Source organism: Otolemur garnettii, unplaced genomic scaffold (genome assembly GCF_000181295.1).
Source record: "Otolemur garnettii isolate 467f Iridium unplaced genomic scaffold, OtoGar3 scaffold00011, whole genome shotgun sequence".
Taxonomy (NCBI): Eukaryota; Metazoa; Chordata; class Mammalia; order Primates; family Galagidae; genus Otolemur; species Otolemur garnettii.
The window spans coordinates 969357-984873 of record NW_003852406.1 but is presented as its reverse complement, the minus strand read 5'-3'; positions in this window follow the sequence as shown (position 1 = coordinate 984873).

Here is a 15517-nt window from a genome sequence, read left to right as displayed (position 1 = left end):
GAGTCTTGCTCCCAGATGGGAGTTCATTTGAGTCTTATCTTAGAATATAATATCAGTTTTCTTTAAAATATCTGTTTTCATGTATAAATAACATGTACAATTATTTACCATGGAATCAAACCAGTGCTCCCGGAAGATGTTTTTCAGATGCTTTTCATCTGTGCAGCAGGCTGTGGAGACCCCAGCAGCGTGCTGGCTCCAGTGCGTGAGGACGATCCCAGGAAAACAGGAACACAGGGATCTCACTGATGTTCAGAGACAGCTTCAACTCGGAATACCTTATGCCGTTATTCCCATACTTGGACTTGCAGACCCACGCGAGCCGAATTTTAATTCAGAAAACAAGATCCCATCAGTTTAGCAGAATTATGTGTGCTCTGCCTTCAGACAGTTGCTAACTTGGAGAAATAAGACAACCGTATGTGAATCAAAAGACAATACGAACATCACATAATACCCTGACTTATCCCCAAAAGGTCTGAGATGGCCAACAAGACCATTTATATATATTTTTTAGTGGTGAGCAGTAGATTATGAATGGTGAAGGGGTTCAGGAAGAATGAAGACCAGGACACAGTGGAGAGTTCAGACGCAGGCGTGGAAGAGGCTGGGCTTCAGAGAACTGAGGAGGGAGCGGGTTTGGCTTTCAGAATCATTATGGCAGTGCTAATTGCCAAGGAAGAGTCTGAAGGCGTGAGAGCAAGGGCGTCTTATCTTTTCCCAGAAGTCTTGGCTTGTGGGAAAAGAGGGGCCGCACCTTGGACTTGGAGTCAGTAGGTTCCTTCCTGTGGTTTGTTGCAAGCTCAAGTGTTTCCGGAGTTAGTAAGTAAGTCTCTTACTCACCAGAGAAAGGTGGCTTTCCAAATGATTTGTGCAGTAGCTGTATTCCGCCCTCTTCCGTCCCATTTTAGTGTCACAAAAGCTGCTTCTTACATTGTTGCAGCCTTTTTGACTTTTCTGAAATGACACCTGCTCCTCTCTTTGCTATCACCCAGAAGGGCTCCGTCCAGCTCAGCCATCCTTCATATTTTACGAGCCACTTTTGTGAGGTGCCCAGCTAGCTTTGTATTAGCTGCTAGCCCTAGAAGAAATAACAGAGCCGTAATGTTGGGCCCTCAGAAAAGGAACAGGTATGACTATCCTCTCTCTCCTAAACCATAATCTCCTCCAGCGGGGAAGTCACTTTATGGAAGTAGAGTCTCTTTCAAATAATAGCTGCCATTTAAATTGCTCTGAACCACCGGTAAATGTGAAGGAAAAAAAAGACGGCCCAGCAACAAAATGGAATGTCTAGAGTTACATTGGGGCAAATTCTTAGATTGTCTACTTTTTAGCAGTTCTCACAAGCAGAGCTGCTTCTGAGCAGAATAGTGATGCTGGGGGAAGCATTTCTGGGATCTTACTCCCGGGCTGCCTTCTACCTATAGGAGTCGTCCTCATGGATCACTTGCATCTTAATAGAAGGAGGGGAAGGGTGGGGCTCCTGCTTTCAGTAATGTAAGTCTGAGCAAGGTTAGGCTAGGGCAGCTCTGGGTTCTGGGAAGGAGTCCTAACTTGACATTGAATGTGGCACCAACACACAGGGAAGGTAGTGTTTCTCCCTTCAGCAGGTGGAGGCCGTGGTCATGCTTACTTGGGTAGCCCTGCTAGGGAATATTTATTTTCCCTTTGAATGCCCTCCTCATGTCTATGTTCTCAGCAGAGGATGCCCTTCTTCCAGCACCTGGATAATAAAATGAACCCGAGTTAGAGGGATGGAGTAAAGGCATCCCTCAGGACAAGGAGCCAAGACCAGAATGCCTGTGCACCCAGGCCCCTCCTGCTGCTGTTTACTTCCCTCTCCCTTGTTCTATGAAGTCTTTTAGGGTAAGGGCATGGTAGTCTATACTCCCTACATTATCCATGAACGTATAATGCTGGACGGTGCCTGTGGCTCAAAGGAGTAGGGCGCTGGTCCCATATACTGGAGGTGGTGGGTTCAAACCCAGCCCCAGCCAAAAACTGCAAAAAAAAAAAAAAAATCCTTGAATGTATAATGCTGTGTCTTATACACAAAAGAGCACAATAAATATATGTTGGATAGATGAATATATGGATGGAATGCCTCATTTAGAATCTTTTTTTCATGAAGGTGAAACATTAAAAAAAAGCAAATCTTGTATGAAATAATACAGTTCATGAGTAAGTTATAGACAGGTACAACTAAAGTTTGTGAAAGGAAGGTCTGGCTAGAGTTGTATGAAGTTTGTTCTGCCTTACAAGATATCGTGGGTATACTTATTTGAGAAAAACATAATCAGTCCCTTATCTTTAGATTTCCTGCCAGGATTAACATCTTTGATGGTAAGTGAAGATGTCTGTGAGAACATTATCATGCGTTGGTATCCTAAGTTAAATTGAGTGTTGCTGTCTACAATTCAGGACCCTATTCTCAAAGACATTTGGTGGACCTGAGGGATGATGAGTGGAGAGAGGCGAAGGGCCTTGAGTGACTCACAGGCCAAGTGAATGCCCCAGGGACCACAATTCCTGCCACACCCCAAGCAAATGCATACATATGGGAGCCTGGCCCCCTTCCTGTACTCATTAGTTAATGGAGCTCAACAGAAAAGGAATGTGCAGGGATGAAAAAGTGAGAAAAAGAGGACAAGAAGAAAGATGGGAAATTGTGGAACACAGGGTTGTCAGTTCAACAGTCCTTAATGGGATCTTGCTGAATTAAGACGAGAGTGAGCAGAAGGTAAGAGCTGACTCTGGAACTTGACCGTGAGGGGCGGGATGTGAGGAGACAAATGACAGGGAATTGCAGGAGAAGACAGAGTAGCCAAGGAGGCTGGAGATGGGCAGGGATGAGCAAGGAGCAGAGAAAGTTGGGAAAAAGGGTGTGAGGCAAGCCTGAGAGCAAAGGACTTGAAATTACTGCTGCCCCCAGTGAGAGACGGGACCATTAAGAGTGTCTCGGAATGCCCCAGCCCCAATAATGAAGGTGCAGGTTTAACCCCCACACAGAAACACTGTGAAGTGAGGGTGCTGAGCTGGGAAGTCCAAGCCCAAGATAGAAAGCAAATCATATGCAGCATGTCCTACCTCGCCATTCTGGTAGCTGCAAGACTGCATAGAGAACACACAGCAAGGAATTATCTAAAAGATGTTTATAAATGATATTTTAAAACTTCTGTAGAAGCTTTTAAAAAGAAGAGGGCAAATGGCCAACAGACATTTGAAAAAATAGTCAATGCCACTAATCATCAGGGACATACAAATTAAAACTACAATGAAATATTGCCATATACCTGTTAGAAAGGCTTTATGAAAAAGTTCCAAAAGAATAGATACTGGTGTGGATACAGAGAGAAAGGAATGTTCATACATGTTGGAGGGACTGCAAATTAGTACAACCTCTATGGAACACAGTATGGAGATACCTAAAAGAACTAAAAGTAGATTTACCATTTGTTCTAGCAATCCCATTACTGGGTATTTACCAAAAAGAAATAATTTTTTTTTTTAATCAAAAAAGACACCTGTAGCAGGAGAAATGACAGCCTTTTGTTCTAAACTATTTTTACAAGGATGCTTGCACAGTAGACAGACTTAAAAATAGAGATAATGTTCATATTTATTATATATGATTCCTTTTCCCTTAAAAAAAGTTTTAAAACTATACTATACCCACACCCCAATACAATTATTGCTTTATCTCTAAATGTTTAACACTATACCTTGCTGAAATAAAAGATTTATTGAATGACAACAACAACAAAAAAAGACACCTACACTTGAGTATTTATTGCAGCACAATTCAGAATTTCAAAGGTGTGGAATCAGCCCAAGTGCCCAACAGTTCATGAGTGGATCATCAGAAAGTGGTATATATGTACCGTGGAGTACTACTCAGCCATAAATAAGGATGAATTAATGCCTTTTGCAATAATTTGGATGGAACTGGAGACCATTATCCTTAGTGAATTACCAAAAAAGTGGAAAAACAAACACCACATATACTCACTGTTAAACTAGAACTGAGGAGCACACCCATGTTTAGAGGGAAGTAGAACTTAATGGAAATCACACAGGGGAGGGAGGAAGGTGTAGGGTGGACACCTAACTGGCAGATTTCACTATCTGAGTGACAAACATACTTATAACCATCACTCAAGCATTATAAAAGTGATCCATGTAACCAAAAACATTTGTACCTCCATAACACTCTAAATTTAAAAAAATAATATTTAAAATTTCATCCACAAATACATTTCTCCTCTCCATTATGAAGACATCTCCCTATTATAATCTTTACTCACTTTTTTTTCTTTTCATTTTAGAATAGTAAACATGTGTTGAAGAGTTTAAAAAAAACAGGTTAAGAATCTGAGTTTTCGAGTCAGTTTGTTATAAAAAATTAAGTTTCTAGCTTTGTCACTTTCTGGTGGTATTGCTGTGGGAAAATTACTTAACATCGCTAAACTCTAGTTTCCTTTTCTATGAAATAGACACAGTAATATGCACCTCCCACGAGTGTAGAAAATGAAGTGAAAATATTACTAAAATACCTCAGAGGGTTTGATGTCCAGAAAGGGCTCAACTTCAATCAACGGTGATGTTTAATATCCATGCAGCCAGTTTCACTGCTGGGAATGGGTTGATTCCAATAGTCCCTTTTTGTCAGAGATTAAGGAAGGGAAGTTGTATGAGAAGATGTAGTTTCCAATTAACTTTGTCACTGATTGTTGGGTAACTTTGGGCCAAATGCTGCTCTTTAATGACTGTGGGTGTGAAACTTATTAAGATTAATGACTGTCACAGCTGGCAGCCAGATGTTTATATAATTCCCTCTGTTTTAGAGCAATCATATCAGAGAAAAGGGGTTGAATGATAGGATTAGACAAATAAGTACTATATTTGGAGAATGAATAAATGCTGTTTTGGAGAGTAGGAGATTAGGATCCTAATGCATTTTGATTAGGCTAGTATTAAAAATTAACATCGGTAAGCCAGTAATCTAAATGAACAAGTTTGGACACGAGTGACTAGTGGAAGGTGCCCAGCGTGGGAGTGCATGCTGGCAACAAGACCTCCTTTGATTAATAGTCCCCTGCAGAATATAAAGAGTTAAACATGGCATTTCTAGCCTGTAGTTGGAAAGGACAAATAATTTGTCTTAATTGAGGAAGAATAAAGTGTTTTTTCTCTACACATATATTTATGTTCCATTTTATCAGCGTAGTTATTTTTATAGCTGTCAGAATTTCATGAAACCAAATAGGAAAATAAAACTGAATCCAGAGAAGCTCAATACTTTCCAGAGGAGTCCAGTAAATAAAAACTCTACAGTGGCTAACCAATCTCATTCATGCTGCCCAAGCTCTCGAGTGAATGGAAAAGAGGTTAATTAGTTGGAATAAATTCATGGGATTTTTTTTTAAAAAAAGAAACATCCTGAATCACAGCGATTAAAACAACACAAATGGATAAAGGGTAGAGCTTGGAGAGGACAAGGTTTGCATAATTGAGTATCCGGCTTCTTTGGGGAAGATGGGAAAGAGATTTTGCCTATTCTGGTCTCGAACTACTAAATCCTGAGAAGGCCAAGGGATGAGTCAGTAAAGTCAGAAGTAAAGTTGGAAACATAGCTAAGCTGGCCAGTGAACGCGTGGTCTCTGAAGGGTTTTTATCAGTTCTGTGGGTAGAGTACAAAGGCTCTAGAAATTACCTTTATCTTCAGGATTTATAAAGTTAAGTCAGGAAACTGAATATGAACTCGTTCCTTCCTCACCCACTCATTAATGCATTGACTTAGCAAATATTTATTTATGTCGTGGGCACCTCATGTGCCTGCAGTGAGGTACCAACCCCAAATTTGCAAAGGGGAGTTCAAACAGAAAAGCTGTGATAGGCAGAGTGGTGGCCTCTCCAAAGATGCCTATCGTTTTAATCCCTGGAATTTATGTGTATGTCAGGCTACAGAACAAGGGAAAATTAAGATCTTCAGATAGAATTCAGGTTGCTCATTCGCTGACCTTGAAAGAGGAAAATTGTCCTGGATTACCTGCGAGGGCTCAATGTAATCGCAAAGATTCTTAGAAAGTGGTCAAGGGAGGCAGGGAAGTCAGTGATGCCAAGTGAGAAAGGCCCCCCTGAACTGGGCTGGCTTTGGAGATGGAAGGAGGCCTGGGCCAGGGGACACAGGCAGGTGGCCTCTCCAAACTGGAAAAGGGGAGGAAAGTGAACCTCCCTGAGAGCCTCCAGCAGGAATGCTTTCCTGCCTACACCTTGATTTTAGCCCAGTGAGCTCCCTGCTGGACTTCTGACCTCCAGAACTTCAAGATAATAAATTTGAGTTATTTTAAGCCACTCGGTTTGTAGTCATTTTTTATGTTAGCCATAGGAAACTGAAACAGATGCCAAGACAGTAAAACAGGAAAGTGCCCCCAAATCTCAGCAATGAGAGAAGCAGAACTGTCCCAGGAGAGGACCATTTTTTTCCTTTGAAAAGGAAAGTTTACTGACAACTTCCATTTGAATTTCTTTTCTTTGAAAAAAAAATTTTTTTTAAATTTCAGATTATCCTGAGGGTACAAACAATTAGGTTACCATGTGTGCATTTGGTAGGTAAGGTCCCTGCTGGAGTTATGCCCCTCACCCGGGAGGTGTGTCCTGGACCCTCACATTGTGTCCATTAGGGAGGGGATTGGTGTGCTCTTAGCGGTTGAATTTCTTCAGAACCTTTTTGTCACTTGCAGACACCAATCTGAAGGTTCCAGAGCTAATTTATTACATAGTCTTTACTCAGGAATATTCCGGCCACTCATAAGGAAGCTAGGGCCATTTTCTCACCACTGCGTTGAGTCCCAGGTTGATGCAGAGGGAATGAGGTAAAGTGAGTAAGGATAAGATTTTCACATTGCCTCTGGGCGTGTTCACCCTTCTGCTTTTCCAAACCGCAGGTCCTGCGGCTTTCATACCTACAGACTAGAACGACAGACTACTGTGCCTATTATCATTTGTGTCCTGCGGAGCCCTCTCGCTGGGCTACTCCAGGACCACCCACTGGGCAGTTAATATACAACCCATCAGGAAATGCCCCGTGCCCTGTGGAGGTGAAGTGCTGCCAACTCCTGGTCCTTCTGGAAAACCATTTCTTGCCTGGCCTTTCAACATTCTTGTTATGCTACTCTTGTGATCACTGCCAATCTGTACAAAATTACAGGATGATTTTTGTGAAGGACTGAATTTGCATAGCTTGCCTTCTGTTATTTATTGTTGAGGGGAGATTCTACCTTTGCACACAATTTGTGAACATTTTATTGGAAGTTACTGGGTTAGACTCATCCCACTCATTTAATAGCTGGGCATTGCCATGCATGTATTGTCAGGGATTAATATTAAACGGTTTTCTTTGTTCAGATTCAGATTGCTGTCTCTGCTTGCAAATTATTTTTCACAAAAACTCCTTCTATTTCTCTCTCTCTCTCTCTCTCTCACACACACACACACACATACACACAGATGAGGTTAGACATATTTTCCACTGCCAAGTTCAGGGCTGGGATAAGTCTTCTTCTCTTTGGTTCCTGGTCATCACACAGTCACATTGTGTTCCATTAAACCAATAACTACGTGAAGACACAGAGCCCATGTGTCTATTTGTTATAAGAGGCTGTCTGGAGCATCCTAGGGCATTCAGCAATACCTTCCCCAGTTGTGACAATGAATAATGCCTTCAGGCATTGCCAAATTGTTTCTGAGAGTCAACATCACCCCTGGTTTAGAACCACGAAAGTGGGGAGCTCATAAACACCCAATTTCAAGCAACTTGTTAGGACAGCCTCAAAAAATGGTGAACAGGCTCAGCTGTTCACTCAGCTTTCTGGACCACCTGTGACCAATTAGTTTGATAAGCTGATTGGGTTACAAGCCTCGGGCATGTGGCCTCAGCTGAGGCAACTGCTTGTGCTTTGTGGGTCGGCTTCACTGGAGGGGTTGAGTTACACACATTCCGCTTTGCTCTGCTCTTCAACGGCTTGAAGGTAGGTAGCTCAGTTACTTGCTAACCAATAACGGTGACAGTTACTAATGATGAGGTGCCAATGTGGTTGAACATGTTAAGTAGAAATAGCCGTAGTCACTTTTTGTTCAAATTATTATTGCTGCTGCTGTTGTTATTTTATAAAAAGGTTTCTGAAGTTGGGGAATGACATAATAGTATTTTACTGATTTCTTCTTGAACAACTATAGATCTATCTTTCCACTGGTTGCTACATGTCCTAATGTCATCTTAAATAATCCTATCCAAGTCCCAGTTCATCATCATTTACCTTCAAACAGCATTTTAAAGTTAGTAGAGTGCTGTGGCGTCACTTGGGCTCAAGCAATTCTCAACCTCCCAAGTAGCTGGGACTAAGGTGCCTGCCACAAGGCCTGGCTATTTATAGAGATGGGGGGGTCTCACTCTTGCTCAGGCTAGTCTTGAACCTGTGAGCTCAGGCAATCCCCCCCGCCTCAGCCTCCCAGAGGGCTAGGATTACAGGTGTGAACTACCTCATCTGGCCCTTCTAATTTCTATTAGTTCTTTCTGCTACCTGGCTTTGGAATAGTACCTGCAATAAATGTCTAATTTGGCTATCTTTCTTCAAATGCTCCAGCATACAATTATCAGATTATCTTTCCTAAATCAAAGTTTGGGTTAAAACTCTTCAAAACCATGGAGTGACTCCCAGTAATTATTGAGTTCAATTTTTTTAGTTTATCTTTTAGGACTTTCCAGTACCCACTTTCAACCTATCTTCTTGTCTTCATATATGTATTTCCCCCTCCTTCCCTCCCTTCCTTCCATTTTTTCTTTCTTCTTTCCACCTATTTTTCCGGTGTCATCTCCTAATCAAGTTTTTCTCAAGATATCATCTGTGGTTCACCTGAAGAAAAATCATGAACGATACTTGTTAAAATGCAGATTTCTTGTCCTGACTCCAGAATTTCTAGGGATAGAAATTCATATTTCTCTTGATTATCTCACTAAGTTAAAATATATCTAGCCTTAAGACTGGGATTGAACTACCTTCTCTCTTTAAAACACCTGCTTCTTTTCTTCTGGAACTCATCACATACCAACTTGGAGGAGGAGGAAGAGGATGGAGAAGTTGGGGGAGGGAGGGGAGCTATAATGTATGTGCCAGGAACCATGCTAGGCACTCTGCATGGACTATCTCATCAAAACTTCGGAATATCATTATTCACTTTACAGCTGCGGAAATGGAGGCTTGGAAAAGCTTATTTACTTGCCCACAGTTTACACTTAGTAGGTAGGGCAGCTTCTCCCTTTAAAATCCACAAAGTTAATACTGAGCTATGACCTTGCACTTTACTCTGAAGTCTCTTGGTACATTGAACTTATGTCTTTCATTAAGTAAACTTTGTGTAGAAGGCCCGATAAAATGGCACAGTGGAAGGAGCATTGGACTGACAGTCAAACCAATCTCTGCTTGAATTCTGGCTTTGGCGTTTCCTGGCTCCTTCCAGCGGGCCCCAGGGTGTGGCCATCTGCCTGTGGTTCAGAAAACAGCCAGGCTGTGGAAAGGAGGAGAGATGAAGACGGGAGATGCAAAGGGCAAGCATTTGCAGTAGTTTAAGGAAAATGCCTGGCAGCTTTCACTTGATCCTTCTGTTTACATACCAGGACTTAGTCCTGCAACCAACTTACCTTGGAAGGAAGTTATAGCCAGCTTTTTATTCTGTATGGCCTTGACCCCAGCTAGAAATGATAAGGAATGGATTCAGAGAGATTTCCCTGCTATGTAATCATCATGAGCATCTATTATTTCCCCTGCATATCTATTTATGTAGTTACTGTACCTTACTTTTCCTCTGGGAACCATCCTTCTCCATCTCATCGTCCTTGAGCTTTAGGTGAACCTTATTCCACTCTCCAGGGGAGGATGCTGTAGGTCCAGGCAGTCACAATTGGGTCTAGGATCCCAGCCAGGCCCAACACACCGCATTAGAGAAAAGCCTAAGACTTTGCTGGAGGAGCTGGCAAAGGGAAGTACCCTCCCTGGCACGCATTTGAAGTTGCAAGGGGCCAAACGGGAGGCCTGCAGAGACTAAAGCCACCTCAGAGGAGCGTGCAGCTGCAAGGCCAAGAGCGGAGCCTGACGATACCGCTCCAGGCCCCAAATCAAGCCCTGCTTGAGGCTAACATCCATCCCCTGGATGTTTTATTTATGAGTTTCAATAAATTTCTTGTTTTGCTTAGGCGAGTTTAAGTAGAGTTTTTTGTTCCTCACAGAGGGCTAAATAAACAGATTAAATAATCACTATTAAGATACTCATCTTATAATTTCCCATGCCAGTCCAGCTCTTTGTTCTTAATAGATTCTTTAGGATTGATGATTGAGAAAATGAAAGAAAAAAACGAATAAATAAGTGACTGAGACCGAGCAGAACCCCATTAAGTTACAACCATCTTATTTGTTTCTTTTGTTCCAAATAGCCTCTCTGACCATGTTTACATTTAGGAGTCACCATTGTGGAAAAAAACAAGCCAGATGGCCTGAGATGTTTTCTAGAGCTTATCTCAAGGCCTTGAAAGGAAACCAACAAGGGACGATCTCCCCAGTTCCAGTCAGGCTGTGTCCATATGTGAAAGTTAAACCGTTCCCAAATAGTTTCCAACTAAAATCTTTATTTTCACTAATCATCCATTGCTTATTTTCCTGGTGATGGGATACAGAGAGAGCAAAATTTCAGTGTTGCCAGATGGGGTCCTCATGTAGATGGACAGTTCCCACTCAGGTCCCATGGCAGAAGGACAGAGGAAACATTTCCACAGCAGGCCCTGCAGCAGAGCAAAATATGAAATTAATTCAAGCCTTGTTACTTATGCCCGTTTTGCTTCCCAAACAAACCTGAGTGGGCTTTCCTTAAAAGGCACATCCACAAGAGATCCGGGTAAAGAATCTAGTGCCATGCAGTGAAAGATGATTGTATCTATTAATTACAAACATTTTAAATAATGGCTTCATTTAGGGGGGTTTATCACATGCACGGTTCTGAGCATTGAAAGGGATCCTTTCATTTAATTCTCACAACAAGTCTACGATGGTTGTGCCCACCATTATTTGCATTTTATGAGAAGGGAGCTGAGTGCAGGGAGGTTTACTGATGAGCCCATGGGCGTACAGCAGGAATACATACAGCATGGCTGAGCCAGAATTTGAATCCAGGTAGTTAATTTGAGACATGGGCCAGGGAGCGATAAGGGTTTGAATCTTCCACTTACTTCTGGTCCACTTAGCCACTACTTCTCTTCCACTTACTAGCTGATGACCTTAGCAAGTCATTTTTCTTCCTTAAGCTTCAAGCGATACATCTATAAAATAGGGAAAATGATTTTGCTTGCTTCCTGGGTGTGTGGGGAAGACTAAAAGAGACAAAAACTACATAGTAACTAAAAGAGTAAAAAACATAGTACCAGATATGTAGAGCTGTGTACACATGTATGCGCCACCTTTTGTGGTCCTGCTTAAGTAATCGTCGAATAATATTCCCAATATAATGGTAAATCAATGCTAGATTACTAGCTGAATAATTCTGTGAATTCTTTGTTCTCCTTCCCCATGTCATTTGTGAAGGAGGTCATTTTTCATCATTTCATTCTGGTGACATTGCTGAAGTCTGTGACAATGACAAAACTTGGAAAATTAAGAGGACTATTCAAGGGGTTCAAACCGGCCAAAAGAAAGGCAGTGATAGGACGGGAAGTAGCGGCCCAGAGCAGGGTGTGTGTCTGTCAGTTTCCTGCCTGAGGATGCAAATCCTCCATTGAGCTCCTCAAATACAAAAGGAGGATTTAGCTGGTACGGCCTGGCTCCCCTTCACTGTGTACTCTGGAAATTAGCTCTCCTTGTTAAGCCAGTAAATAACAAACTCCCTCTTACAGTGTCCTCAGAATGGCAGGAAAGAGTGACACTGTCAGGCAGGCTGCTGACAGGAGGAAGAGATGTGGCCTGAAGTCTAAAGTCAGCCAGGGTGGGAGGTTCTGTGGGGAGATGATCCTGTCATGGAGAATAGAAAGGGGACGCAGCATGGGCCTGAGGACAATCTCGGGTCAATTGTGCTATGGAAGATGCAGTGATGTACAATGTGTCGGTACCTAATTACTTGAAAAGCCTTGAGCTGAAGCAGTATGTGTGTACCTGTGGGCGTGCATTTAAGTTAAATACCCCAAACTTGGTGGTAGGGGTGGGTGGGGATCATATACTTTCCAGATTCATTTTGTTTCTGCTAATTTCACCTTCCGGCAGTTGGCGCTGCTGACTGGGTCCAAGGGTCATGCTGGAGGATCTGGGTTCCCCGTACACAATCTGTGTGTGTATCTGTGTGCATTCTTAGGGGGATCTACATCTTAGCCCGACTGGTACAGGCAGGCCCCAGATTCAGTTTGCTTGGTAACCTAACAGAGTGCTTTCTTCCAGGGCAGCGGTTCTCACGCTATGGGTGGCGACCTACAGAAACTGTATTAAAGGGCCGTGGCATTAGGAAGGTTGAGAACCACTGTTCTAGGGGAAATAAAAAGCAAAAATAGTGGGCAGCGAAACCCTTGCCTGGATGCTTCTATGAATGGAGGAAGCTGTGTCCCTGGGAGCCACCCCAAGCCTTGTAGGAACTTGCTTCATTCAGGGAGCTAAGTGGATATTTCACCTCTGCTCTCTCCTCCTGATTCTCCAATCTATTTTTTTTTCCTTTTTCTTACTTTCTCTGTTCATCTTCATCTTCTGTCTTTTTCTCTTCATTCCCTCTTTCCCCCTTCCTTCCTTCCTTTTCTTATTCGTTCATTTGTTTCTCTTTTTCTTACTTTTTATATTCCTTAAGAAGTTTGCACTATGCGTGCAGGGGAAGGAGCAAGGAGGCTGGGCAAGTAACCCAAGCCAAGTTGAGATCTGGGCCACACTAACCACATCCCAGGTTTGCATTAAGTACAGACTTTACTCAACCTAATTCCATTACTTAGGCATGTCATGGCACGCACCCCCAAGGTTGGCATTCATCGTGACAAAATAAGGCACAATGTGGTATGACTTTACTTCATCCGGCGACACACATGAATGACTCGGAGAAAACCCAGAGAGCTCTTCTTTCTTTAAGAGCTTCTCAGTTCCTAGAATTAATACAAATTTATTGCAGCTGATAGGCAAGATGCTTAGGCTTTCCCGTCCCTTTAATTCAAAACATCTAAAGTTAAGTACACTGGTTAGCAGAGGTAGACTTCACTGTGAGCCCAAGGCAGACAAAGCAGGTCAAAAATGGTGTGTTAGTAAAAGGCCTAAATGTAACTTGTTCTGTTGCCACGTGGTCTCAGTTCACAAGGAAAAACATTGTAGAAAGAACATGGTGACTTGATAAGCCATACTCACTCTAAAAAGATCCCCCGTTCTCCTGGATCTCACCAGATTCTGCTTTAGGAATGACGTGGTCCTGTTAGGAAGAGTAGTCCCTGGGGACTCTGCTTGTTGCTGGGTGAGTGACGTGTTTTTACCTCCAGCATGGCAGGCTATTGGAAAGCCTTGCATAGCCTCTGTCAAGGCTTGGAGAGGTGTCTAGGGAGAGAGTAAAGTTTTAAAAGGGTTCGCTAAGTCTTATGGGATTTCACTGGCCTGCCAGAATGCTATTACTTCTCATTTTAAAAATAATATTTTGATCCCAGATCATAGCATGTTTCTGGCTCAATGTTATACTTGATGAGCTTTACACAAATTACCATACACAGTCACATACTGTTTGCAGCTGATTCCATTTTTAGCATTGTCAAAGGGAAGAAGGAATCTCAGAAGGGTGAGTGAATTTGATATGCCTGATACTAATCTCTGAAGGTCAACACCACACGTGTCTTCCTGAAGGCCAGCACAGCATTCCCCAGGCCCTTCGATCAGCTCTCCCCTGCATGCAAACCTTCCAGGCTCTGCGAAGATGTTCTTCCTGCGCCGGAGCCCTCTCCTTCTTCAGGCCTAGAACGACATGTGAATGGCTCACTTCAAGGCTGACTTTGATAGCCAAGGTCTGCACTTCTAATTATGAAGGAGGCCTGATAATTTGCTGGTCTTGGTGAAATTGCAGGGGAAGGGGCAGGAAGGGTGACCACACTGGTTGCGATCTGCGTGTGTATGTGTGTGTCTTTGTGGATCTGTGATGGGGTGAATCGGGCATGGGGGAAGAAAAGAGGGTCTGAGCCTCAATCGTCATAGGTTATGTTAGAAACTTTTATATGCTGAAGTGAAGCTTACTTCACTTTTTTCTTTCTTTTTAGTTTTACTATGAAATGTGGTTAAGCATACAGAAGAATCAATTCAGATATATCATTAACACGTATTTACATATGCATTCTTGTATATATAGACATGTAATCTTTACAATACATAGCATAAAAAGATAAAATGAATACCCATGTGGATAGCATACCATTTCAGAAAGAAAAGGTACAATAGGTTACTGATACCAGTCATGCATCCCCAGCTGAATTCTCCTCTCCTCCTACTTCTGTTTATAATTCCTTCCTATTTTATTGTATTTTGTGACATATGTGACTGTCCCTAACCAAGCACTGTTATCTATCTATGTGTTCTTAAACTTTGCATAAGTAGAATATGTGACTGCAGTTTGCTTTTCCACTCACAATGGTTTCGAGATTCCTTTCTCCATGCTAATAATCCACATGGCTATTTTCATTCATTTTCACCACTGTCGGGCATTTTATGTTAGGACTACATCCCAAGTGATTGCCCATTCTACTGTGTATGGACTCTGTGTTCTCCCTGCTTTCTTTGCTAACATGACCAGGGCTTCCACGGACAATCTCCTGACTGACTCCTGGTGTACATACGCAAGGTTCTCTAGGGCACAGGGTCTGTTTGAAAGAGCCGAGTCACTGGGTAGGCCAACCACCAATTTTACTGCCTGGCGCCAAATCGCTTTTCAAAGCAGTGGTACAAATGTACATTCCCACCGGCAATATTGGAAAGATCAGCCTGTCCTACATCACTGCCAACATCCGGTGTTGCCAGACTTTAGCATGCTTGCCAATCTAATGTGTATGAAAGAGTACGTCATTGGGGTTTCAGTCTGGACCTCTCTGAATACTAACAAGTCCGAACACCTTTTCATAAGTTTATTGGCCATTTCTAGTTCCTCTTTTGGATTCATGCATTTTGGCTATTTTTCATGTAAGTTTTTATCTTTAAACGCTGTGTTCCAGATACTGATACTTTGTTGCTTTTTCCATGTGATGAATGAATGTCTTTTCACTTTATTTAAATAAACAGGAGTTTCAAATTTTAATAAAGTGAAAATTACCAATTATTTTCTATTGTGGTTGTATTGTTCATAGTGTTTAAGAAATCATTCCTGGGCGGCGCCTGTGGCTCAGTGGGTAGGGCGCTGGCCCCATGTAGTGAGGGTGGCAGGTTCGAACTCGGCCCCAGCCAAACTGGAACAAAAAAATAGCTGGGCGTTGTGACGGGTGCTT